Here is a 26,396-nt window from a genome sequence, read left to right on the forward strand (position 1 = left end):
ATTTTTTATTTTTGCTTATTAGAAGGATAACAAGCAGACAAAGATGCTCTAAAATGTTTAAAACATTTGAATTAACAATGGTAAGGAAATGTTACTTACTTGTAATCCTAGTACTGCATCGTTGGTATTCTCACTGAAGTCATGAATGCAATAGTTCTGCCTGTGTACGGGGACCCCAGAATAGTTATTTCTACATATTTTCTGACGTTGGAGGTAGCCACCTCAATGATGAGCAGTCAAGTGATACCTTCATAAGTCTGTGACAGGCCAGCTTTAACTGCATTTCTTCTGCAGACAAAAACTGTTGAAGTAGAATTATAAATCTAAAGCACATTGCAAAATTTTTAGTGGAAATGCGTGCTAAAATGAAAGACAACCTAAATCCCTGCTGTGGTTGCAGAGATGATGCCTGTGCGTCGAAAGTACATAGTTGCACTCAATAGCTGCACTCAATTGCACTATAGCTTTCAGAGAGCCTGCAGCCTCCATTTTCTTCTCCATTGTAGGATTCTCACTGATAGTCACGAACATAGACTATAGCAACAAGCATATACCCACTTCGCAGCTGCAAATGCAAGAAAGGGAAACACTAAATACAAGCATGGCTGGTAGAGAAGGTGTGAGTTACTTCATAAGGTTTGCAGAGTTGCCTGACCCACAAGGGTATCATTTGGAGAATGTTCGTCTAGACAGTAATATCTAGTGAAAGTATAAAATGATTTCCAAGTTGCTGTCTTGCATGTTTCTGAAAAAGGAACATTCCTGATCCAAGCTGCAAACGCAATTTTTCCTCTAACAAAGTGGTCTTGGTGTTACAGGTACGAATTTATTTGCCAGTTTGTGGCAACATGCAATGCAGAACTCTATCCAATGAGCAATTGTCTGTTTGCTGGATGCCAAACCTGCAAACAAGGGAACATAATTTCAAAGACATTTTTTATGGGTTTATCTCTATTTAAATAAAAACTGAAAAAGCTCTTTAAGTCTAGAGAAATATTTTCGATCTTTCTGCTTGAGAAAAAAGGACTGTGAAAGAACACTGGAAGAGATAATGTTTGATTTACATGGAATTCTAAAACAACTTTGCAAGGAAATTATTGTGTGTTGTGGTGACAAATCAAGTAGGATTCAGTGGATGTTCAGATAAGGCTTGTAATACAAGTGCTTGCCTGGCAGAAGTAATTGCAACAAAAAAGACAACTTTCCAAAAAAGATGGTGCAAAGTAGCTTTATGAATAAGCTCAAAAGGAGGAGCAATGAGTTTGGAAAGAACCAGTTCTTCCAGAAAGTCTTTGAGGACTGGTGTTGAGAAGAAAGACCTTTGATTTGGGACTTTTCTGTATGCTGTTATAGCAGCCAGCTGTACTTTTAGTTTTGAGTTTGCCAAGTGTAGTGAATAGGGAAGAATGACTGTTTACTGGCAAGATAAACAGTCAGATTTTTATTGAGGCACCAAATCTTTTCAATTTGAAAATATGATGGGTCCTGGTAGATTGTCTCTTTAGTTTTGACTATTTTATACAGTGCAGAGGTAAATTGAAATGTTTATATTGTATGACCTCGGGAGCCCTGCTGCTAAATTCAAGAACTGTACATTGAGATGGAAGATTTTGCCTCCTATCCTGGGCAGGAGATTTTGGTTGCATGTCAGTCTCCTGCAACGTTTGAAAGATAGGTGAAGTAGCTCTGCATACCACCACTGTTCCGGGCACTTTTTTCCGCTCTGAGACTAGCAGGATCATGGTGGAAGAAGAATGTCTGAGCTTGAGGATTAGTGTTGGTATGAAAGGAACTGGTGGAAAAGCATAAAGAAATGTGTTCGGCCATTTCAACAAAAGGCCATTTCCCATGTTTTTTCGATCCGATACTCTGCACCTGCAATTCTGGCATTTTTTTGTTTGTATAGAGATCTATTTCTGGAAAACCTCCAAAAAATGGATTGCAAAACATTGTCGCTGAGCTACCATTCATCGTTCTTGTGGAATTTGCTGCTAAGAAAATCTGTTGCTTATTTTTTGACCCAGCAAGTGAATTCCGTGAATTAATAGGTTTCTGACCAACAGCCAATGCCAAATTGCTTGAGCTTCTAATGACAATGACCTTGATCTCGTTCCTCCATTTTCATTTAAATAGTACACTATTGTGGCATTGTGAGTGTGTACTAGAACTCTGTTTGAGAACAGATGTGGATGAAAAGCTCTTAGAACGAGACAGACCTCTTTGAGTTTAAGAACATTGATGGGGTGAAGTTGTTGTTGAGGAGACCATTGACCTTGAACTGTTAGTTCTTCCAAGTGAGCTCCCCAGCCTAATAGAGAAGCACATATGTCACTGTGATCTGTCTCGGATGATCTGGATGGAATGGAATACTTTTGAGTAGGTTCGACTTGTTTAGCCACCACTGTAAAGATTCATGTAGCGATGAGTACTGGGTTCCAGAAATACGCACAAGGCCATGGAGCCTAGAAGCAAAGACAGTTTCCTTACTGTTGGAGTTGCAACATGAGGTAAATTGAGACTTTTTTAAAATTGAAGATACTCATTCCTCCAAATGCTACACTTCTCCTGTTAATGTATTTTCGGATGCTCCAAGAAAGGATAGTACTTGGACAGACGCTGTTATATTTCTTCAGATTTACTTGCAGTGCTAAGTGGTCTAATAATTTGACAGTGTAATGGTAATTAATAAATTGTATGCCAATAGGTGTCTTGCCATTGCCAATTTGAACAGAAAGGGGAGCGGACCAAAAGAAGAATGAGACGTCTGAACTAGTGGTTAAAAAGGCAAGTCTTAAGGTTTTTCCTAAAGGATGATAGAGAGGTGCATTTCTTTAGTTCTAAAGGCAGAGAATTCCAGTGCATAGCTGTGGCATACGAAAATAAGTTACTTAACTGTAACTGTGGTTCTCCAGTATTGGTATCTTTCATAGATTCACATGCTTGAATCATTCCCCGTCGTCGAAGTGGGAGTCCCACGGTACATAGAAAGCAGTAAAAAAGAAATTGTCCTTTTTTTTTCCATATTATTTAATGGCAAAAATACATTCACTTTCCCAGCTATCAACCTCATTAGGAAAGGCCCAAAGTTCAGCCAATCAGGCGAGACCACCCCTTTAGAATCCTCAGCACAGAGGCTCAGTATCTCATATTTCTCCACACTAGTGATTTTAAGAGACAGAAGAGGTGAGCCCCCATGGGGAGGAGGGTGGGTCGCATGTGAATCTATGAAAGATACCAATACTGGAGAACCACAGTTACAGGTAAGGATAAGTTACTTACCTGTAAATCCTAGTTCTCTTCCAGGGGTATCCTCATCAAAGTCATAAACATGCAATATTCCCGCCCTTGTGCGGGGACCCCGGAGCATATATAAAATACACACGTATAAAGTATGAAATATGCACAAAAAATATATATAGCATTTTTAGTAGACAAATTTTCATACTAAACTCATATTTACATGTGTAAAACAGCAATGCAGACTATAATCATAAACAGGCTAAAATGCTTTATTTTTTTTTTCAAAATTACAATAAGAGAAAAAATATTTACCAAAGCCCCACAACTGGGCCTAGGGAAATAAGCAGTAGTAATCATCAGAGAAAAAAGAGAAAAAACTACATTGAAAAACAATGGAGCATTCTTAGCCAATAGGCTGCATGCAGGTTAACACAGGAGAACCATAACAGTTCTGGCACCGTGCCTTTAAGACCCTGAGCACCTCCAGTATCCCACCATGCCTCAGGGGTGAAGGAGAGGTGACAGTTGGTTCACAGTTAGGTCAGTACTTTTTTACGGTGACAAGCTGTGTAGCCGATTCGAAAGATAGTCTGTCCTGCACTTCTAGGAGACGTGCGTCCGGGGAGGAGGGTGGGTTGTTTATGACTTTGATGAGGATACCCCTGGAAGAGAACTAGGATTTAAAGGTAAGTAACTTATCCTTCTCTTCCAGGGGATCCTCATCAATAGTCATAAACATTGAATAGATTAGCAAGCCCATCCCCTGACTCTGCGGACTGTCCAATAGAAGTGCAGGAATAGATATGTATCATGCAAACAAATTTCTCAGAGAAGCTTGCCTAACTTGGGCGTCTGCTCTTGCATCTGAGTCCAAACAGTAATGTCTAGTAAATGTATGTACAGACTTCCATGTAGCAGCCTTACAAATGTCAGAGATTGGAACATTATTAAGGAGGGCAGCAGTAGCCGCCTTTCCTCTTGTGGAATGCGCCTTAGGTCTAGCAAGTAGTTGTTTATTAGCCAACTGGTATGCATTAACAATACAAGAAACTATCCATCTAGATATGGTTCGTTTTGATGCTGCCTCCCCTGTTCTCAAATGACCATAATTTATAAACAAGTGGTTGGAATGTCTAATTAGCTTGGTTTTATCCAAATAAAATTTTAGTACTCTTTTCAAATCTAGGGAGTGCAAAGCTTTCTCCGCCAGAGCCTCCGGATTGGGGAAAAAAGTTGGTAGAGAAATAGTCTGATTGATGTGAAATTCTGACACCACCTTTGGTAGGAATGATGGGTGAGTTCGTAGAACAACTCTATTCTCGTGGAAGACTGTGTACGGTTCTTTGGAGGACAAAGCCTGAATCTCACTGACCCTCCTTGCGGAAGTAGTGGCTACCAAAAAAGCCGTCTTCCACGTAAGGTGTTGCAAAGAGGTTTGTGTATAGGTTCGAAAGGAGGGCTCATAAGTTTTGATAGCACTATGTTCAGCTCCCATGGAGGGGAGGGTTTCCGAATGGGTGGAAAAACTTTTTTCAAACCTTCTAAGAAATCCTTGACTACTGGTCTCGTAAAAAAAGATTCCTGAGAAGGTGACTTATGATAGGCTGTAATGGCAGATAAATGTACCTTAATAGATGATACCTGCAGACCGGATTTTGCCAAATGGAGTAGGTAAGACAGTATGACCTCCTCCTGAGCCAGTATAGGATTCTGACCTTGCTGACGGCACCATATGTAGAACCTCTTCCACTTGAACGCGTAAGAACGCCGAGTGGATGCTCATCTGGACTCCTTCAAGATGTTCATGCACTCCTGCGAGAGCCCTAGGTGCCCATACTGCAGGAATTTAGGAGCCATGCTGTCAAGCTCAGAGAGGGAAGGTTGTGGTGAAGTATCCTGCCCTCCAGCCTGCAAAGGAAATCCGGTCTGCACGGCAGCCTCCTGTGAGGTTGTTCCGATAGGTTGAGGAGATCTGTGTACCAGAACTGACGAGGCCATTGCGGAGCTATGAGAATCATTCTGGTGCTGGATCTGTAAAGTTTGTTGATCACCGCCGGTATGAGGGGAATCGGTGGAAAAGCGTAGAGAAATATCCCTGACCAGTCGATCAACAGGGCATTCCCTCGAGACCCCGGACGGTAGAACCTGGACGCGAAGTCTGGGCATTTCTTGTTTACCTCGTCTGCGAAGAGATCCAATTGAGGCCGACCCCATTGAGCGAAGATGTCTTCGACGACTTCGTCGTGCAGGACCCAATCGTGGGCGTCCTCGAGGTGTCTGCTCAGGAAATCTGCCTCCACGTTTTGTTGACCTGGTAGGTGAACCGCTGTAAGCGACATTCCTCTCGCCAGGAGCCAATGCCAGATTGTTTGAGACTCCCGAGATAGGGGTAGGGATCTCGTTCCCCCTTGTCTGGGTGATGGGAGAGAAGCCGAAGGTGAGTACATTCTCGAGTATTGCGAGTCTGGAGAAGCAGTAGTTTTATTAAGACTCTCCAACCACCTTGGCAATAGGTTGATGGGCGAGATGTGACCAGACGCTGCGACTCTCGACCGCCCAGACGAACCACTCCTTATGGAGACCACTGGACTTGTTGGAGTGTTCTTATCAGCCGGCGGTAGCTGACGCTCTTCTCCTTGTGAGATAGGCAACACCTGTGTCGAGCGCCTCGACGGTGACCGGTGGTCCCTTGACCGCGACCTGCTTGACGTCGTGTGCTTCGCAGTCGAGTGATGGGCCGCCGACAACGGATGTCTTTGCTCTCGCCGTTGAGGCGATCGACGTTGTCTTCCGTGCCGTCGAGGGAAGCGAGGCTTTCAACAGCGAATGAGCACGGCGGTGCTGGCTCAACGTCGATCGATGGGTTGCAGTCGACGGAGATCTGCCCTTATGATGGCTATATACCTTCGACGTTGTATCCATCGACGTCGGTCGGGTCGCCGTTGACGGCGATCTATGACGATGTGACGGTGGCAGCGATGACGTCGATGGGGAACAAACAGGCACCTTCCTACCAGCTGATGTCGATCTAGCCTGTCTCTCATGAGAATGGCTAGTTGGCTGCCTCCTGGGAAGCGAAGAGGACGATGTCTTCTGCCTCTCATGAAGACCATGAAGTCTGATCTTCTCCCTGTCCTTCAGAGTTCTTTTTGACATGTTCTTGCAGTGTCTGCAAGTGTCTGGGCAGTGACTCTGAGGCAAACACACAATACAGAGAGTGTGGATCAGACTGGGCCTTCTTCTTCCCACAGGAAGGGCACTTCACAAAAAGAGAAGGCATTTTCCAGTCAGGAAAAAATCCCTTGACTCAGACAAAGGTGTGAAATGTCGAGTGACGGTAGAAAAAACGCTGTTGGTGGGATACTGGAGGTGCTCAGGGTCTTAAAGGCACAGTGCCAGAATTTTATGGTTCTGCTGTGTTAATCTGCATGCAGCCTATTGGCTAATAATGCTCCATTGTTTTCAATGTAGTTTTTTCTCTTTTTTCACTGATGTTGCTACTGCTTCTTTCCCTGGGCCCAGCTATGGGGCTTTGGAAAGATTTTTTTCTCTTCTTGTAATTTTGAAAGGGACTGTTTCAAAAAACAAAAACAAAAAAAAACTCCATAGAAATAAAGCATTTTAGCCTGTTTATAAATATAGGGCCTAATGATAACTTTGGAGGAGGTGTTAATCCGTCCCAAATGTGACGGATATACCACCAGCCGTATTACGAGTTCCATAGGATATAATGGACTCGTAATACGGCTGGTGGTATATCCGTCACTTTACCATCACTTTTGGGACGGATTAACACCTCCTCCAAAGTTGTAATCAGGCCCATAATCTGCATTGCTGTTGTACACACGTATACATGAGTTTAGTATGAAAATGGTCTACTAAAAATGCTATATATATTTTTTTCGTGCATATTTCATACTGATACATATGTGTATTTTATGTATGCTCCGGGGTCCTCGCACGAGGGCGGGAATATTCAATGTTTATGACTATTGATGAGGGTCCCCTGGAAGAGAAACATGTTTGTTCACATTTCTTCACATATGAACTTATATAGGTAGTTAAATATGTTTATCAATATCTAAAAAACATACACATACATCTACCTTAACCACATATAAGAAAAAATATCAGTCTGGAAATAACATTCGAGGATGGAGGGTAAAGAAGATTGTTGGCTCACCTTATGCAAATAAATTACGTAACACTGCTTGTCCTACCGCAGCATCCGTCCTGTCAGTAGCATCCAGGCAGTAGTGTTGCGTAAAGGTATGGGCACGCGTCCACGTTGCCGCTCTGCAGATCTGGTTCAGAGGAACTCCTGCGAAAAGAGCTGCCGACGTAGATACCGCTCTAGTGGAATGTGCCTTGACATAGGACGATAGCGGTTTTCCTGCTAGCTGGTGGCAGAGTTGTATGGTAGAAAAGATCCAGCGTGCTATGGTTTGTTTGGAAACAGCATTGCCGCTAGTGATCTGTCCATAGCTAATAAATAATTGTTCAGATTTACGAAAGCTGCTAGTCCTCTGTTTGTAGAATTTCAGACATTGTTTAATGTCTAGGGAATGTAATGCCCGCTCTGCTGAAGTTCGAGGATTTGGAAAAAAAATTCTCAAAACCACTGGCTCATTCAAATGAAAGGTCGAAGGAACTTTGTGGATGAATTTTGGGTTAGTTCTTAGAATGAGTATATCTGATTTAAATTGCAGAAAAGGTGGTGAGACTGTGAAAGCCTGGATGTCGCTAACCCTCTTCGCGGAGGTGAGGGCCAGAAGGAGAGCTGTTTTCCAAGAGATATATTCAGGTCTGCCTTGTGAATAGGGTCAAAAGGATGCTTCATCAATTGGGAGAGCACAATATTCAAATGCCAGGAAGGTGGAGGACGGTGAATCGGCGGAAACATCCTGAACAAGCCTTTAAGAAATTGTTTTTTTATCCTGGAGGACCATAAAGATGGTAACACTGATGTCCGTCGGAAACGGGATATGGCAGCGAGGTGGACCTTAATACACGAATGGGAAAGACCTGAATTCGCTAAATGTAACAGGTATGGAAGGATCTGTTCTGGAGAGGACTTCAGAGGATGAACATTAGAAGTTGAACACCATATGCAGAACCTCTTCCACTTGAGTTTATACGTCGACTGGGAACTGGCACAGGCAAGCACTTCTCTACAGTCTGAAGGGATATCTAGGCCGTCAAACTCATAGAATTCAGGAGCCAGGCTGATAATCGAAGAGAAGTCGGGTTGGGATGACGGACCTGCCCCTGATTCATCGTTAGCAAGTCTGGTGTTGGTCTCAGCCGCATGTGAGGCTGCTCCGAGAGTAATAGAAGTTCCGTGAACCAAAACTGGCGCGGCCATTTTGGAGCAATTAATAGAAGCCGGCATGGTTCCCTCTTCATCTTCTGTAGAAGTCTCGGGATGAGCGGGGGAAAAGCGTAGGCATAAATCCCTGACCATTTGATCAAAAACGCATTTCCCTTGGATCCTCTCTGCGGTTACCAGCTTGCGAAGTGTTTGCATTTTTTGTTCTCTCTGGTCGCAAACAGATCCAGACTGGGTCTGCCCCAACGACGAAAGAGGCGGTCGAGAACTGTCTGATTGAGTTCCCATTCGTGACAGCTGGTTCGAGTCCTGCTTAAGGTATCCACCCAAGCATTGGAAACTCCCATAAGATGTTCCGCTCTGATTGATATCCGATGCCGAAGCATCCAATGCCACATCTCCTGTGCCTGCACACACAGCACCTGTGATCTTGTACCCCCCTGCTTGTTTAGGTAATGCATGACTGTGGTGTTGTCGGTTTTTATCAACACCGAGGAAACTCTGATGTTGGGGAGGAAGGCTTTGAGTGCCAAGGAAACTGCTCTTAATTCTAATATGTTTATGTGGAGAGTCGACTCCTGTGTGGACCATCTTCCTCTCACTGACAGGCCTTGTAAGTGTGTGCCCCATCCCTCTAAGGATGCATCCGTTGTTATAACATGCACTGGTTTGTCATTCAGGAAGGAGAGACCTTCCGAGATGAAGGGGGGTGTCCTTCCACCATTTTAGGGCTTGCCTCACTGATGGCGTTATTCAAACTATATAGTCGAAGGATACTTCTATTTGCTTCCATTGAATGTCCAACTGCTGCTGAAGTGTCCTCATGTATAGACGACAATTTGCTATCAACGGAATGCATGAAGAAAGCATCCCCAGAAAAGATTTGTAGGTCCGGACAGAAGCGGACCTTCTTCTGCTGAGACGGGTTGCTAGATCTTGAAGTCTTTTCTGTCTGTCGTGTGAAGCAAAGGCTCTCGCTTGGACTGTGTCCAAGACGGCTCCTAGAAAGGTGATGTTCTGCGAAGGATCTAGATGAGACTTGGGGTAATTGACTGTCAGGACTAATGTCCTGAAGAGAGATAAGCATGTTCTGTGCCCCTGGCAGCTTTTAACGCTGTTTGCGCCTTTATTAGCCAGTCGTCTAAGTACGGGAACACCTGAATCCCTCGTTGCCTGAGGTAGGCTGCAACTGGTGCCAAGACCTTGGTGAAAACTCTTGGGGCCGAACTGTGGCCAAAAGGTAACACTCTGAACTGGTAATGGGTGCCTGCAACCCTGAACCGTAAGAACTTCCTGTGACTGGGACGAATGGGAATGTGGAAATACGCGTTCTGGAGATCCAAGGACGCCATGAAATCTCCCTGGTTGAGTATGCGTAGGACATCTTGAAGGGAGATCATGCGAAATGATTGCTTCTTGAGGAATTTGTTGAGAGCACGAAAGTCTAAAATAGGTCTCCAGTCTCCTGTCTTTTTCCGTATAAGGAAGAAGCGAGAGTAGAAGCCTGCACCCCTCTGATTCCTTGGTACGATCTCTATTGCTCCCTTCTCTATCAAGATGGCAATCTGCACTAGGAGTTCCTTTAGATGGGCAGGTGGGGGACCCCTTGGTGGTACGTGAGGGGGAAGCTGATTGAATTCTAGTGTGTGTCCCTTGCTGACAATATCGAGTACCCATTTGTCTGATGTAATCTGGGACCACTGGTGGAGGAAATTGGAAATTCTGCCCCCTATCAGAGTGTTGGTATAGGGGTTGGGTGCAGGCAACTGATGACGGTCAGTGTTTTCTTGCTGCTCCGTTGGCCTTGTAAGTCGATTTTCCTCTTGCAGCTTGCCGGAAGTGTGTGTATGGCAGTTGCCGATGAGTATGCGGCTGCTGCTGACCAATGGTGGAACTAAATTGGCCCTGGTAGGATGAATATTGGCAGTACTGGTGTGAGCCGCCATTGTAAGCATAGAGTCCTCTTCCTCTCGCTCCTCGAAAGGGCTGTCTTCTGTATTGTAATGCACCCAAGGATCTGGCTGTTTCGGTGTCTGTTTTAATGGATTGCAAAGCATCATCTACATGCTTGCCGAATAAGAGCTCACCATCATAGGGCATGTCCAAGATCTTTAACTGCACCTCTGGTCGAAACGATGTAGCTTTCAGCGACCCCTGATGTCTGAGTACGGCCGCTCCGGCTAACTGGCGGAAACCTTTAGACGAGACATCTATCGCACAATCTATAATCTCAGCCGAGATCTTCTCACCCTCCTGTAATATCTTGCGTGCTTCCGCTCTACTATCTTCAGGCAGTAGCTCTATAAAGTGCGACCTGTCGGACCACATCTGGCGGTCGTATCTTCCCAGGATTGCCAGGGAATTTGCTGCTCTGACCGTGGTTGCCGCCATAGTCGAAAATGTTTTGCCAATCGAATCTAACCGCTGTCCCTCCCTATCTGGGGGCGCAGACAAAAGTGAAGACGGATTCCTGGACCTTCGCTGAGCTGCCTGGGATACCACAGAATCCGGCTTGGGGTGACTAACCAAACATGCTGGAGAGTTATCTGGTGCCTTGTACTTCTTTTCGAGTCTTGGTAGTACCGCTGGTATTGAAGACAGGGTCTGCATGACCTTAAGCCCCTCTTCCCAAATGAAGTCAACAATAGGTATCGCTCTTAGTGACTTTCTAGTGTCCTCTTTGAAATCATAGAGGAAACAGTCCGACTGCTTTGATGTTATTGGCAGTTGAAATCTTTTTGCTGCTCTCTCCATTATACTATGGAAACCACCAATGTCTTGTGGTGGAAAGTCCACCGGTGGCGGCGTAGAAGGGGATGGCGTCTGGATCTGATATTCATCCCATTCCTGGATGAGCGAGTCAGTGTCCTGAATTTCACCTTCCTCTTGCTCATCCTCTGATGAAGGTGGATCAACATCCTGGCCAGATGAAGGAACTGGGTTAGGTTCTGTAGAATCCGATGGCTGAACCGGAGTAGTTATCGGTGTGTGTGGAAGTTGCACCGGAGTAGTAGAGCCAGGTGGAGGGAATCTAGTGTAATAGTCTTGCATCATCTACTGAAGGTTGGCAATCAAGGAGACAGGCATCTGGATCGTTTGTTCTTGTTGCTCCTGAGGTCGTATGTGACTCTGCGGTTGTTGACCTAAATAGAGTTGCTCACTCTCCTCTTCATCTTCCTCCTGACATTTAATGCCGTTTGTTCTTGTTGCTCCTGAGGTCGTATGTGACTCTGCGGTTGTTGACCTAAATAGAGTTGCTCACTCTCCTCTTCATCTTCCTCCTGACATTTAATGCGTAGTTCTGAAGGGCTACGTGCCACCGGGAAAAAGCCGTCATCTGAATATATATCATCCTCCTCCTCCTCATCAGCAAACAAATGCTGCGGGAGTACTGGAGAGACTTTACCAGGCGATGTATGAGAAGGTAACAGGTGAGTAGATTTACTCTTTATCGGCAGAATCCTTTGAGGTAAGAAAGGAGATGCTTGATATTGTTTGGATAAGGATTCAGAAAATTGAGCCGTCGACGGAGCTGTCGTCGACGGTATGTCCGTCGATGGTATTCTCGTCGACGGAGGCGTCGTTAGCGGTGTCGTCATCGGCGGTGCGAGCGTCGACGGAGCTGTCGTCGACGGAGCTGCCGTCGACGGAGGTGTCATCGACGGAGTAGTAGTCAACGGAGCTGATGTCTTCGATGGCAAAGTAGACTCTTGCGCCGTCGTCGATGCATCCGTCAGTGGGACCGTCGACGAAGAGCTTTGGAGCTTACCCGTTGATGTGTGCGTTGACGATAAAGACCTCACCGTCTTCCCTGTTGACGGTCTCTTTGAAATCTTTAAGGTGTGAGCAGGTGAGGGACCGTATTTTAAGCTCACCGACGTTATGGTTGAAGCTGACAAGGGGAAGAAGTAATAATCATTGGCAACGATGGAGCTGTAAATGTGGCTGTCGATAGAGGAAAACATGTCGTCGACGGTGCCGTCGATGGTGTGGAAATCTTGGATGTCGACGGTGGTAGGGAACTTGAAGATCTTTTGAACTTCTTTGATGTGGTAGCTGGAGTAGATGGCTCAGAACAAACCTTACCACTATGTTACCTGGAAGTTGATGGGTGTTCCTCAGGTCTGTCCTTAAACACATGCAGCTTCTTAGCTGACTTAGGGGGTCATTCTGACCCCCGCGGGCGGCGGTCGCCGCCCGCCTGGAGGGAGCCGCCATATGGCCGCTCCGCGGTCGAAAGACCGCGGAGGCCATTCTGGCTTTCCCGCTGGGCTGGCGGGCGACCACCAGAAGGCCGCCCGCCAGCACCGCGGGAAACCCCTCCCCACGAGGAAGCCGGCTCCGAATGGAGCCGGCTGAGTGGGTATGTGCGACGGGTGCAGTGGCACCCGTTGCGTATTTCAGTGTCTGCAAAGCAGACACTGAAATACAAAGTGGGGCCCTCTTACGGGGGCCCCTGCAGTGCCCATGCCATTGGCATGGGCACTGCAGGGGCCCCCAGGGGACCCACGACACCCCTCACCGCCATCCTGTTCCTGGCGGCTCCAGGATGGCAGTGAGGGGGTCGGACTCCCCCATGGCGGCGCAGCAAGCTGCGCCGCCATGGGGGATTCCCAGGGCAGCGGAAAACCGGCGGGAGACCGCCGGTTTTCCTCTTCTGACCGCGGCCAAACCGCCGCGGTCAGAATGCCCTGCGGGGCACCGCCAGCCTGTTGGCGGTGCTCCCGCATCCCCGGCCCCGGCGGTCCTTGACCGCCGGGGTCGGAATGACCCCCTTACTGCTCTTGGGGGAGAAGCTCTCCACAGACCTCTTACTCTTTCTTGAGGCCACTGATGCATCGCTGTCCTCCTCCTCAGAGAAAGTCTCTATGGACTTTCGCTTTTGAAGCCAAAGCAGGAGCCTAGCTTCTCTGTCTCTGAGAGTCTTATTAGGAAATGTCCTGCAGATCTTGCAATCCTTGACCTTATGTTCAGGATGGAGACAGTAGATGCAGTCCTTGTGAGGGTCTTCACAATGAAGCCTTAATTTTCCACAGGTACCACAAGGTCTAAACAAATCTTTTCTAGCTGTAGACATGATAGAGAAAGAACTACAGCCAAGCTAAGAATGAAAGCTGAATAATTTCTCCTGAAGAGAAAGTAAACTGAGCAGAGCTCAGGGAGACTCCCTTACACACGACGTGCGGTAGAAAATCTGAGAGACTGAGCCTCTGTGCTGAGGATTCTAAAGCGGTGGTCTCGCCTGATTGGCTAAACTTTGGGCCTTTCCTAATGAGGTTGATAGCTGGGAAAGTGAATGTATTTTTGCCATTAAATACAATGAAAAAAAAAAAAAAAAGACAATTTATTTTTTACTGCTTTCTATGTACCGTGGGACTCCCACTTCAACGACGGGGAATGATTCAAGCATGTGCATCTATGAAAGATACCCCAATACTGGAGAAGTAAAGCTTCTTCCACCCCAAAGAGTTCTTTTGAATTTTGGGATGGCTAAATTGAGACACGCTGAGCACCGCTGGATGGGACGTGCCAGATAAACCTTTTCTTTAAATAGTCCAGACCTAAACCATGTAGGGCTTTGAAAGCAATACACAAGGCCTTAAAATCAATGCGTTTCTGCACCAGAAGCCAGTGAAGCTGGACAAGGACCTGGGAAGCAGATTTATGCTTGGGGTGCCCTATCAGCATGTGTGGTGTTGCAATCTGTAAGACCTGTAATTTGTTCATGAGCCTCTTCTGCATATTAATGTCAAAGGCATTACAATAGTCCAGCTTAGAAAAGATCAGGGCGGTAACCACTAGTTTCCTTAGTTCCAAAGGGATGAAAAGAAGGACCTTTCTTAGGATCAGAGGTTACTGTGTTTATCTGTTTATCAAATGGCTGTTTCGTTGTCAAACATAATCCCTAAGTTTTTTAACTTTAGGGACAGGGACAAGTAGATCTCCAAATTTTGATGGCCACCAGTCAGGGGACCAGAATGAAGCACGATTGCCTAATAAAAGAACTTCAGTTTTACTGGAATTCAATTTTAGACAATTCTTGGCCATCCAGTGGCTGACATGCTACATAGAGCCATGGGTTAGCAGCTGCGACGTCCTTGGTTCCATATATGGAAATCACGATGTGGGCATCATCTGCACAGCTAACCACAGAGAACCCAACTTTTTTAATAAGATTAGCTAAGGGCATAATATACAAATTAAAAAGGGTTGGGCTCAGGGACGAGCCATGAGGTACCCCAAAAGGAAGGGAGAAGGAACTGGAGTTGTATCCCTCCACGGCAACAAATTGCTCTCACTCGTAAAAGAAATATTTGAGCACAGCAACAGCAGAGCCCCGAGGCCAAAGAAATTTAGACGGTCAATCAGTATTCCATGGTTGACCATATCCAATGTGGTCGAGAGGTCCAACAAATTCAAATCTGCACTACTGACCCTGTCCAAAATAGCTCTCAGTTCCTCTGAGGCCACTAACAAAGCAGATGCCGTACTGTGGTGACCCCGGAAACTAATTGCGTATGGTGCAGAATATTATTAGTTTCAAGAAAAAGCACAAGTTCTTTATCGATTGCCTTCTTCACAATCTTGTCAGGAAAGGGAATACCAGAAATAGTTATTTGGGTCCAAAGAACTAACGGGCATAATAACGCCACATTAGCATAATTTTCTTACACTAATGTGGTGTTAGAAGGCCAAAAATGCTGCGCCATCTTTACAAAGTGGCACAATGCATGCATTGCGCCATTTGTAACCTTTTGCACTACATTATACCTGCGCCAGGCATAATGTATGCAAAGGTGGCATTCCCCTGTTAGGGGCGCCGACAAAATGGCACAAGGAAATCTAAGAGATTTCCTTGTGCCATTTTTTTCGGCACTTTTAACGCCTACTCAGAGGAGGCGTTAAAAGGGGGCATGCCATGCCATTGAATACAATGGGCCCCTATGTACTTTGCAGGAGTTGCGCCAAAACGTTAGCGATACTCCTGCAGAGTACATCACTAGCGTAAGAAAAAATTACGCTATTGCCTCCTACCTTGCGCCACGGTGCCTGCGTTTTAAATACGAGATACACATGCTGGTGGTAGGGGGGCGCTAAAGGGTGCAAGAAATGCGGCGCTGCAAATTGTGCAGATAAACTTTTCTTAAATATGCCCTTAAGATCTTGGTCCAGCAAGAGTGTTTTTTTAAATTTGGGGCAAATCTCTTCAGTAGTTTTGGAGTTATTAAAGTACAAAAAAATTTAAATATCTAGGGTCACAGATCTTCCACGGATCCAACAGATCTTATGGTGAGATCTGATTGTCTGGCAACAGTTAAAGCAGGAATTGTTGGCAGCCATCTTGGGAATGAGACCTCAGCCCGAGGCGCAACAAAACGCAAAGAACGTGAAGGGGGCAGGGGAGGAATACCCTGACCCACTAGGCCTCGAAGTGGGGTCCCACAGGAACCCTGCCGGGGGGCAAAAAACGTGTTTTGTCACAACTACGTGGTAGATTCGTGAATCTGTGACAACGTTTTTTAAAAAAAAGGGGCTTTCTCTCGCACCTGTTTTTAGGTCGAGCCTAGACAACATGCACGTGCTGTCTGCAAGATCTGTTGGAATGAGTAAAGGATTTTGCTCCCGCCTGCCGCTTACCACAGGTTGAGAGCAGTGTTGCTCTTGTTTTGCTGCCTCCTAACTGGTTTGGCAGCTGATATGTCACTTCCTGTTCTTGGCTGAGGATCATCGGCCAGGTACAGTTTAATTACATCCTGATTGTATTTCTGTTGTTTGAACGGACAATTTTTTTGTTTCCTGCCTCTATGGCGCTTTCACGTTTTATACAGCAGGACTGTCGATCGAGTTACCGCTGTACAAAACTTGAAAGCGCCATAAGCGTGACTGAAAAACAAAAGAAACAATGACAAGTAACTAGAAGTTACTTGTCATTGTGTCTTTTGTTTTTCATCCGCGCTCATTGCAACTGAAAAACAAAAACAATGACGAGCAACTACCAACTGGCGGCCGCAATTTTCCTCTCAGATTGCGGCCAGCCAATCACTGCACTACTGTTGGGCCACAGATCCACAAGTCCACCCGGATCCACAGTGGATCTGAGTCTCTAGATATACATAAATCTTTTTACTTTATTAACTTCAAAACTACTGAACAGATTTACACCAGATTTCAAACAGAGATATTTCTGGACCAAGATCTAGCTTTCTGACACATTTGGGGGGTCATTCTGACCTCGGCGGTAAAAGGCGCATACCGCCGGTCAGAAGACCGCCATAACACCGCCCCGGCCGCGGTTAACCGCCACGGTCATTCTGACCCGCAACTGGCAAACCGCCAAAAACCCGACATCCACAAAAGTCCGCCCCACCAAAGGTCAGTGCAAAAATTGCGATGACCAAACCTCCACCGTCACGCCAACAGAAATACGCCCATACCATTCCGACCCACAAATCCACGCGGCGGTCTTTCAAACGCGGTATTCCATTGGCGGTACACACCGCGGCGGTCAAAATACACACACACATAGAAAATTCAGCCACATTGGTCAGTTTGAAATACACACACCTGATACACATACTAACACCACTCCCACACACCCAACACAATATAAAACACACACCGACATCACCCACAAGCCCCTACGACCCGAAATCATTGACGAAGGCTAGAGAGAGAGCACAGAATAGACAATCCCACAACACAGAGGCACACAACACCATCACCCACACAGAATCCACGCAACAAACACCACACGCGACCACACGCACCACACTCATCACCACAAACGCCACCCCACACCTCAACCACACCACCCCATGGCACCCCAAAGACACCCCAGGTTCAGTGACGCCGAACTCAGGGTCATGGTGGAGGAAATAGTCTGTGTAGAGCCCCAGCTCTTCGGGGCACAGGTGCAGCACACCACAATTGCCAGGAAGATGGAGCTATGGCAAAGGATAGTGGACAGGGTTAACGCGGTGGGACAGCATCCACGCAATCAGGAGGACATCAGGAAGAGATGGAACGACCTACGGGGGAAGGTGCGTTCCATGGTATCAAGGCACAACATTGCGGTGCAGAAGACTGGCGGCGGACCCCCACCTACTCCCCCCGAATTCACAGCATGGGAGGAGGAAGTCTTGCACATCCTGCATCCTGAGGGCCTCGCAGGAGTAGGCGGAGGAATGGACTCTGGTAAGGCAAATCTTCACTACTGCTTCCCACCCCCACCCCACCTGCATGCCAAATCATACCCCTCCCCCATCACACCAACACCTACCAAAAGGCTCACCATCACAACCCACCCATCCCAACACCAAGCCCTGCATGCGACCACAAAGCATGGACACCCATCCCCAAAGCAGGCCCACTGCACACACCCATCACCCCCACAAGCCACCCTCACAAAAGCCCCCACAAGGAAATGCCTGCACATGGGTACACGGACACCCACCCACCACACGAAATGCCACACACAGAAGCAATAACCATACCTTTATACCCCTGCAGGACCCGAACGCCACCACACCGCCATGGAGGGTCCAGAGATGTCCATCCCACACCCAGAAGAGGCCCCCAGCGATGACAGCAGCTCTGTCTCCCTGGAGCCAGATGACCAGCCCGGCCCATCGGGGACCTCTGGACAGTCGGTTCCCCACAGACAGCCACAGGCTACACCAGACCCAACCCCCTCTGGGAACACCAGCACAGCTCCCACCCAGCGGGCCCATGCCTCTGTCTCCAGGACACGTAAATCAGCGGCGTGTCCACCACTAAAGGGCACCCAGGTTGACCCACCACCCCAACAACAACAGGCACCTTGGGGCAGTGGTAGTGGGCACACCGTCCAGGGGACAGAGGCCCAGGAACACAGGGGAACTGGGAGGGCTGCTGTGCGACAGGGGGGGGACAGGCCCGGGGAACCGACTCTCCAAGAGGCCCTCTCCTCCATCATGGGAGCATACCACCGCTCCCAGGAGACGATGGCGACGGTACTGGCCCGGTTCCAGGAGATCCAGGAACTGCAGGAGGAACGGTACATGGGGTTCAGGGAGGAACTGAGGAACATCGGTTCCGCAATGGGGACCATCGTCCTGGCCCTTACCCAGATCGTCACCACATTGCGGGACCATGTGGCACCCCAAAGGGCCCCTGTCACTAGCCCAGGCCAGGAACAGCCTACCACCTCCGCCGGCACTAGTGGACAGGAGGCCCCCACACAACGACAGGCCACCAGAACCCCACCTCCTGCAGAAGAAGAACCACCCCGCAAGCGGAACCTGAGATCTCACAAGAAGACAGAGTAGGATTGCAAGACCCCCGCCAGCCTAAGATACCCCCTGATGTCATCCCACTGTCCCACATTGTCACCCTGTCCAACCTTGAACTGCCCCTGCTCCATCCTTCCACAGGCATATGGACAATGCACCTGTGCGACTGAGAACTGGACTCTGCCATGGACATTACTCCACCCCCACCCATCACCGTTTCCCAATCATGTACCTATATGTAGCACTTAAATTAAATCACTTATTCCACTTAAAAAAACAGGAGTCTGCTTGTATTCTTAACAAATGTATTACACATAACGGTGCAATAATTTCCAGTTACTTTGTGATGACAACATACCAATTTCAATAAGCTTTAGTCCATGGGCAAAGAAAGCAGAAGTCAGGTAGTGGGTCATACAGCTCTGAAAAGGGAAGGGAAATTCACAAATCAGTCAACAGGAACTGGGGGGAAACACAGACAGTGGAGACGCAGGAGGCCTTAAGTAAATGTAAAATGGGGTGGCTAATTCTTACCTGTGTGCTACTGAAAATATTGTTGTATTACTGTATCCCTGTTGTCCGTGTCGTCCCCGTCGTCTTCCTCCTTTTCACTCTCCACAGGCTCCACAGCTGCTACAACACCACCATCTGGACCATCCTCCTGCAGAAAAGACACCTGGCGTCGCAATGCAAGATTGTGAAGCATACAGCAGGCCACGATGATCTGGCACACCTTCTTTGGTGAGTACATGAGGGATCCCCCTGTCATATGCAGGCACCTAAACCTGGCCTTCAGGACCCCAAAGGTCCTTTCTATGATCCTCCTAGTTCACCCATGGGCCTCATTGTACCGTTCCTCTGCCCTGGTCCGGGGATTCCTCACTGGGGTCAGTAGCCACGACAGGTTGGGGTAACCAGAGTCACCAATTAGCCACACACTGTGTCTCTGTAGCTGTTCCATCACATAAGGGATGCTGCTATTTCGCATGACATACGCGTCATGCATTGACCCAGGGAACTTGGCATTTACATGGGAGATGTACTGGTCAGCCAAACAGACCACCTGGACATTCATCGAATTATAACTTTTTCTGTTTCTGTACACCTGCTCACTTTCTTTGGGGGGAACCAAAGCCACATGGGTCCCATCAATGGCACCAATGATGTTGGGGATATGTCCAAGGGCATAGAAATCACCCTTCACTGTAGCCAATTCGCCCACCTCAGGGAAAATAATGTAGCTCTGCATGTATTTCATCAGGGCAGACAACACTGTGGACAAAACCTTAGAAAACATAGGCTGAGACATCCCAGATGATATGGCCACTGTTGTCTGAAAAGACCCACTTGCCAAAAAATGGAGTACTGACAGAACCTGCACCAGAGGGAGAATCCCTGTGGGTTGGCGGATGGGGGACATCAGGTCTGGCTCCAGCTGGGCACATAGTTCATGTATAGTTGCTCTGTCAAGCCTGTATGTAAGTAGGATGGATAAGTTACTTACCTGTAAATCCTAGTTCTCTTCCAGGGGTATCCTCATCAAAGTCATAAACATTGGAATATTCCCGCCCCCGTGCGGGGACCCCGGAGCATATATAAAATACACACATATAATACATGTGTAACAAACAGTCATGCAGGCTATCATGTTAAAAACAGGCTAAAATGCTTTATTTCTATGAAGTTTTTTTTTTGTTTTTTTTATATAATAAAGTCTACAATAGAGCATAAATATCTACCCAAGCTCCTAAAACTAGGCTTAGGGAAGTAAGCAGCAGCAAACTCTAGAGAAAAAATAGAAAAAACTGCATTGAAAAACAATGAAGCATTCTTAGCCAATAGGCTGCATGCAGGTTAACACAGGAGAACCATAAAAACTTTGGCACCGTGCCTTTAAGACCCTGAGCACCTCCAGTATCCCACCATGCCTCAGGGGTGAAGGAAAGGTGACAGTTGGTTCACAGTTAGGTCAGTTCTTTTTACGGTGACAATATGCATAACTGATTCAAAATACAGTCTGTCCTGCACTTCTAGGAGACGTGCGTCCGGGGAGGAGGGTGGGTTGTTTATGACTTTGATGAGGATACCCCTGGAAGAGAACTAGGATTTACAGGTAAGTAACTTATCCTTCTCTTCCAGGGGATCCTCATCAATAGTCATAAACATTTAATAGATTAGCAAGCCCATCCCTAAATCCAGCGGACTGTCCGATAGAAGTGCAGGAATAGATATGTCTTACGCAAATAGATTTCTTAGAGAGGCCTGCCCCACTTGGGCATCCACTCTTGCATCTGAGTCTAAACAGTAATGTCTAGTAAACGTATGGACAGACTTCCATGTAGCAGCCTTACAAATCTCAGATATCGGAACATTGTTAAGGAGGGCAGCAGTAGCCGCTTTTCCCCTTGTGGAATGCGCTCTAGGCCGCGCTAGTAATTGTTTATTAGCTAGCTGGTAAGTATTAACAATACAAGAAACAATCCATCTTGATATTGGTCGCTTAGATGCTGCCTCTCCTGTCCTCAAATGACCATAGTTTACAAACAAGCGGTTAGAGTGTCTAATCGATTTTGTCTTGTTCAGATAAAATTTCAGCACTCTTTTCAAGTCTAATGAGTGCAATGCTTTCTCTGCCGGAGTCTCCGGATTGGGAAAGAACGTCGGTAAAGATATGGTCTGATTAATATGGAATTCTGACACCACCTTCGGAAGGAAAGATGAATGAGTTCGTAGAACCACTCTATTGTCATGAAAAACCGTGTACGGTTCGTTTGAAGACAAGGCCTGAATTTCACTGACCCTCCTCGCTGAAGTAATGGCCACTAGAAAAGCCGTCTTCCACGTAAGGTGTTGTAAAGAGGCCTTATGTATAGGCTCAAAAGGAGGGCCCATAAGTTTTGCCAAGACTATGTTCAGTTCCCATGGAGGAGAAGGTCTCCGAATGGGCGGAAAAACTTTCTTCAAACCTTCTAAGAAATCCTTGACTACAGGTTTTGTAAAGAAGGATTCCTGAGAAGGCGACTTGCGATAGGCTGTAATAGCAGACAAATGTACCTTAATAGATGATACCTGCAGACCGGACTTCGCTAGATGAAGCAAATAGGACAGTATGACATCCTCCTGCGCCCGTATGGGATTACGACCGTGCTGACAGCACCATATGTAAAATCTCTTCCACTTAAAAGCGTAAGAACGCCGCGTGGAAGGCCGTTTGGACTCTTTCAAGATGTTCATGCACTCCTGCGAGAGCCCTAGGTGCCCATACTGCAGGAATTCAGGAGCCATGCTGTTAAGCTCAGAGAGGGTAGGTTGGGATGTAGAATCCTGCCCTTCATTCTGCTCAGAAGATCCGGTCTGCACGGGAGCCTCCTGTGAGGTTTTTCCGACAAGTTGAGGAGATCCGTGTACCAGAATTGTCGGGGCCATTGTGGTGCTATAAGAATCATTCTGGTCCTGGATCTGTAAAGTTTGCTGATCACTGCCGGAATGAGGGGAATCGGCGGAAAAGCGTAGAGAAATATCCTTGACCAGTCGATCAACAGGGCATTCCCTCGAGATCCCGGACGGTAGAACCTGGATGCGAAGTCTGGGCATTTCTTGTTTACTTCGTCTGCGAAGAGATCCAGTTGAGGCCGACCCCATTGCGCGAAGATGTATTCTGCGACTTCGCCGTGTAGGACCCAATCGTGAGCGTCCTCTAGGTGTCTGCTCAGAAAATCTGCTTCCACGTTTTGCTGACCTGGCAGGTGAACCGCTGTAATTGACATTCCTCTGGCCAGGAGCCAATGCCATATCGCTTGGGACTCTCGCGATAGGGGTAGGGACCTCGTTCCTCCCTGTTTGTTCAAATAATACATCGTGGTTGTATTGTCCGTCTGTATCAAGAGCGTTTTCCCCTGAATTAGTGGCATGAAAGACTTGAGAGCCAGATGGACCGCTCTGAGTTCTAGCAGATTGATGTGGTACTGCTTTTCCTTGTCTGACCACAGACCCTGCGCTTGAAAAGGACCCAGATGAGCCCCCCATCCCTGAAGAGACGCATCCGTTACTAGGGTGTCGGATGGAAGCACCTGGTGAAACGGAGCACCCACTGACAGGTGTGGTCTGTGCATCCACCATCTCAATGACTGAAGTGCTACCGCCGGTAGCTGCACCGTGTCCTCCCAGCGACCTGTTCTCTGGCTCCAGTTGGTCTCCAATGCCTCTTGGAGGGGTCTCATGTGGAGTCTGGCATTTGGGACAATAAAAATGCATGATGCCATGGAGCCCAGCAGCGATGTCACCTGACGTGCCGTAGGTGCGTTGGCTCTCAACAGGTCCTGACACTTCCTGTCTATTGAGGATAGTCGTTCCTCCGAAGGATACACTTTTTGGAGTTCTGTGTTTATGATAGCTCCTAGGTAGTGAAGATTCTGTGTTGGAATCAAGGTTGACTTCTGGTAATTGACCTGAAGACCTAGAGCTTCGCAAACTCCTAGTACAATGTCCCGATGGCTTCTCGCCTGCTCCGGAGAAGAAGCCTTCAGTAGCCAGTCGTCTAGGTATGGATATATGTATATCCTTTGTCTTCGAAGATGCGCCGCCACCACTGCCATACATTTCGAGAAAACTCTTGGGGCAGATTTCAGGCCAAAGGGTAGAACTCTGAACTGGTAATGCTGTAACGCTACTCGGAAGCGCAGGAATTTTCGATGTTTGGGAGCTATTGGGATGTGAAAGTACGCATCCTGCAGGTCGATGGAGCACATCCAGTCTCCCTGATGCAGTTGAGGGAAAATCTGGTGAAGCGCTAGCATTCTGAACTTCTGCTTCCTTATGTATTTGTTCAGCAGCCGTAGGTCCAGAATTGGCCTGAAAACGCCCTCTCGACCCTTCTTCGCCACCAGAAAGTAACGGGAGTAGACCCCCTGTCCTCTGTGTGCAGGTGGAACCTTTTCTATGGCATTCTTTTTTAGGAGGGCGAGAGCCTCCTTGCGTAGCAAGCTGAGATGAGATGGATTGTCTTTGGTTGGTGGCAAGCGTGGTGGAGGCTGTTTGAAAAGAAGAGAATAGCCATGTTCGACAATATTGAGCACCCATTTGTCTCTTGTGATAGAGTGCCACTCGTGAAGATAAGCTGTAATACTTCCCCCCACCGGAGTGGTGTACAATGCCGAGGGAAGCGAGATTTCATTGCTTGGTGGGTGCTTTCGGAGTGGACTGTTGAGGTCTACTTGACCCTCGCTCCCTTGTGTTTCTCCGTTGAAAAAGAGGGCGTCCCTGTCGTTGCTGTGACCTTTGCGACCAATGAGGGGTTTGAACCCTCTGCTGGAAAGGGTGCCTGTCATACGGCCTGTACCTCCGCCTGAAATCTTTCTTTCTTTCCAGGCCCACCGCCCTCATGGTATCCACCTCGGTCTTCATGCGGGCCATCTCTTCGTCTGCATGGGCACCGAATAGAGAGTTCCCGGCAAATGGGAGATTCAGGATGCGTTGTTGTGCTTCCTGTTTCAAACCAGTGAGCCTCAGCCAGGAAGATCTCCTTGCACAGATTCCATGTGCGTACCCATGAGCAGCCAAATCCACCCCGTCTGCTGCCGCGCTGATAACCTGGTTGGATACCAGGCATCCTTCTTGTAGTATCTCCTGGAAATCTTGTCTGTCCTCTCTGGGCAATTTTTCTGTGAATCTACTGAGAGAGTCCCACAGAGAACGATCATACCTGCCCAGGAGCGCAGACGCACTGGAGACTTTCATTGCCGAAGCCGCCGTCCCGCATATCTTTCTCCCCAGAGAGTCTAGATGCCTGCTCTCTTTATCAGGGGGTACCGTGGATGAAGATGCCACCGAGTGGGTCTTTCGGGTGGCAGCTATTATAACCGAGTCCGGTGGCGGATCCTTCCTGAGGAACAAAGGGTCCTGTTCGGGAGCCTTGTATTTTTTAAGGATCCTAGCCGGGGCAGACTTAAGCGAGGCTGGGGCCAGAAAAGTGTCCATGGTTGGCTGCAACAAACCGGGCACTAGAGGCAGCAACTTTTTCGACGCTGATCTCTGTTGCAGAGTCTCAAAGATGACCGATGAGGAGGTAGATGGTTCTGGAACCTCTATGTTGAGTTTCTGCGCTCCTCTTAGCAGCACCTCGTTGAACGTGGTAATGTCATCCACCGGTGAGACTCTAGCAGGTGGTGAATCTGTTAGGGTGGGTGAGTAACGCCCGACAGATGAACCTGATGAAGACCAAGAGGGTGATCTCCTTCTTGACCGAGACCTGGATCTTCGTTGAGAGCGAGACCTGCTGCGAGACGCTGTAGCAGAGCGCCTAGGCCTCGCTGTCGGTTGGCGAGGAGCAGAACGAGCCCGTTCTGCCCTGGCTGTCGGTGATGGCGTTCTTGGCAGGGAGGCAGTAGATGAATACATCCGCGAATATTGCGAATCTGGGGAGGCCGCTGGTCTGTTAAGGCTCTCCAGCCATCTCGGACATAGATTGATGGGCGAGACATGCCCAGATGATGCCGCTCTTGACCGAGAAGAGTCGCTCGGTATGGAGACCACTGGAGATGGCGCCTTGTCTGGCGTGGGGCGATGTTCTGCTCCCTGTGAGACAGGTAAAACCTGAGTCGACGTCGATGGCTGTTTCGACGTCGAAGGGCGCCCAGCCGGTTGCTCTTGCCTCGACTTTGAGTGCCTCGACGTCGAACGGCGATCCTTGGACCTCGACCTGCTCGCCGTCGTGTGCCTCGACGTGGAGCGGTGGGAGGTCGACGGCGGATGTCTCTCGTGCCGTCGTGGTGATTTCGACGTCGTGTATCCTGACGTCGGGGGGCGCACAGCCTTTGGCGGCGACCGGGCACGCCGGCGATGGCTCGACGTCGATCGGCGGGCTGCCGTCGACGGAGACCTGCCCCTGCGCTGATGTTCCCTCGACGCTGTTTCCTTCGACGTCGGGTGTGTCGCCGTCGACGGCGATCTATGCCGGTGAGACGGTGGAAGCGACGACGTCGACGGTGAACAAACAGGTACTTTCCTACCTGCTGACGTCGACCGAGCCATTCTCTCCTGAGAATGGCCTTCTGGTTGTCTGGGAAGTGAGGAGGACGATGTTCTTTGCCTCTCCTGAAGCCCATGTAGCCGGATCTTCTCTCTGTCTTTCAGAGTCCTCTTAGACATGTTCTTGCAGTACTTACAAGTGTCAGGGCAGTGACTCTGAGGCAGGCACACTATGCACAGAGAGTGGGGATCTGACTGGGCCTTCTTCTTCCCACAAGCAGGGCATTTGACAAAAAGTGAAGGCATTTTTCTGTCAGGAAAAACCTGCCTAGCTCAGACAAAGATGTTATTTGTCGAGTGAAAAGTGAAAAAAACGCTTTTTTAAAGAATTATTCTGAGAAAAACTCAGAAAAACTGAGAGCTCAATGCTCCAGGATCCTCTCAGAAGAAGCCGGAAAAAAGAACTGACCTAACTGTGAACCAACTGTCACCTTTCCTTCACCCCTGAGGCATGGTGGGATACTGGAGGTGCTCAGGGTCTTAAAGGCACGGTGCCAAAGTTTTTATGGTTCTCCTGTGTTAACCTGCAT

This window comes from Pleurodeles waltl, chromosome 7 (genome assembly GCF_031143425.1).
Source record: "Pleurodeles waltl isolate 20211129_DDA chromosome 7, aPleWal1.hap1.20221129, whole genome shotgun sequence".
Classification (NCBI taxonomy): Eukaryota; Metazoa; Chordata; class Amphibia; order Caudata; family Salamandridae; genus Pleurodeles; species Pleurodeles waltl.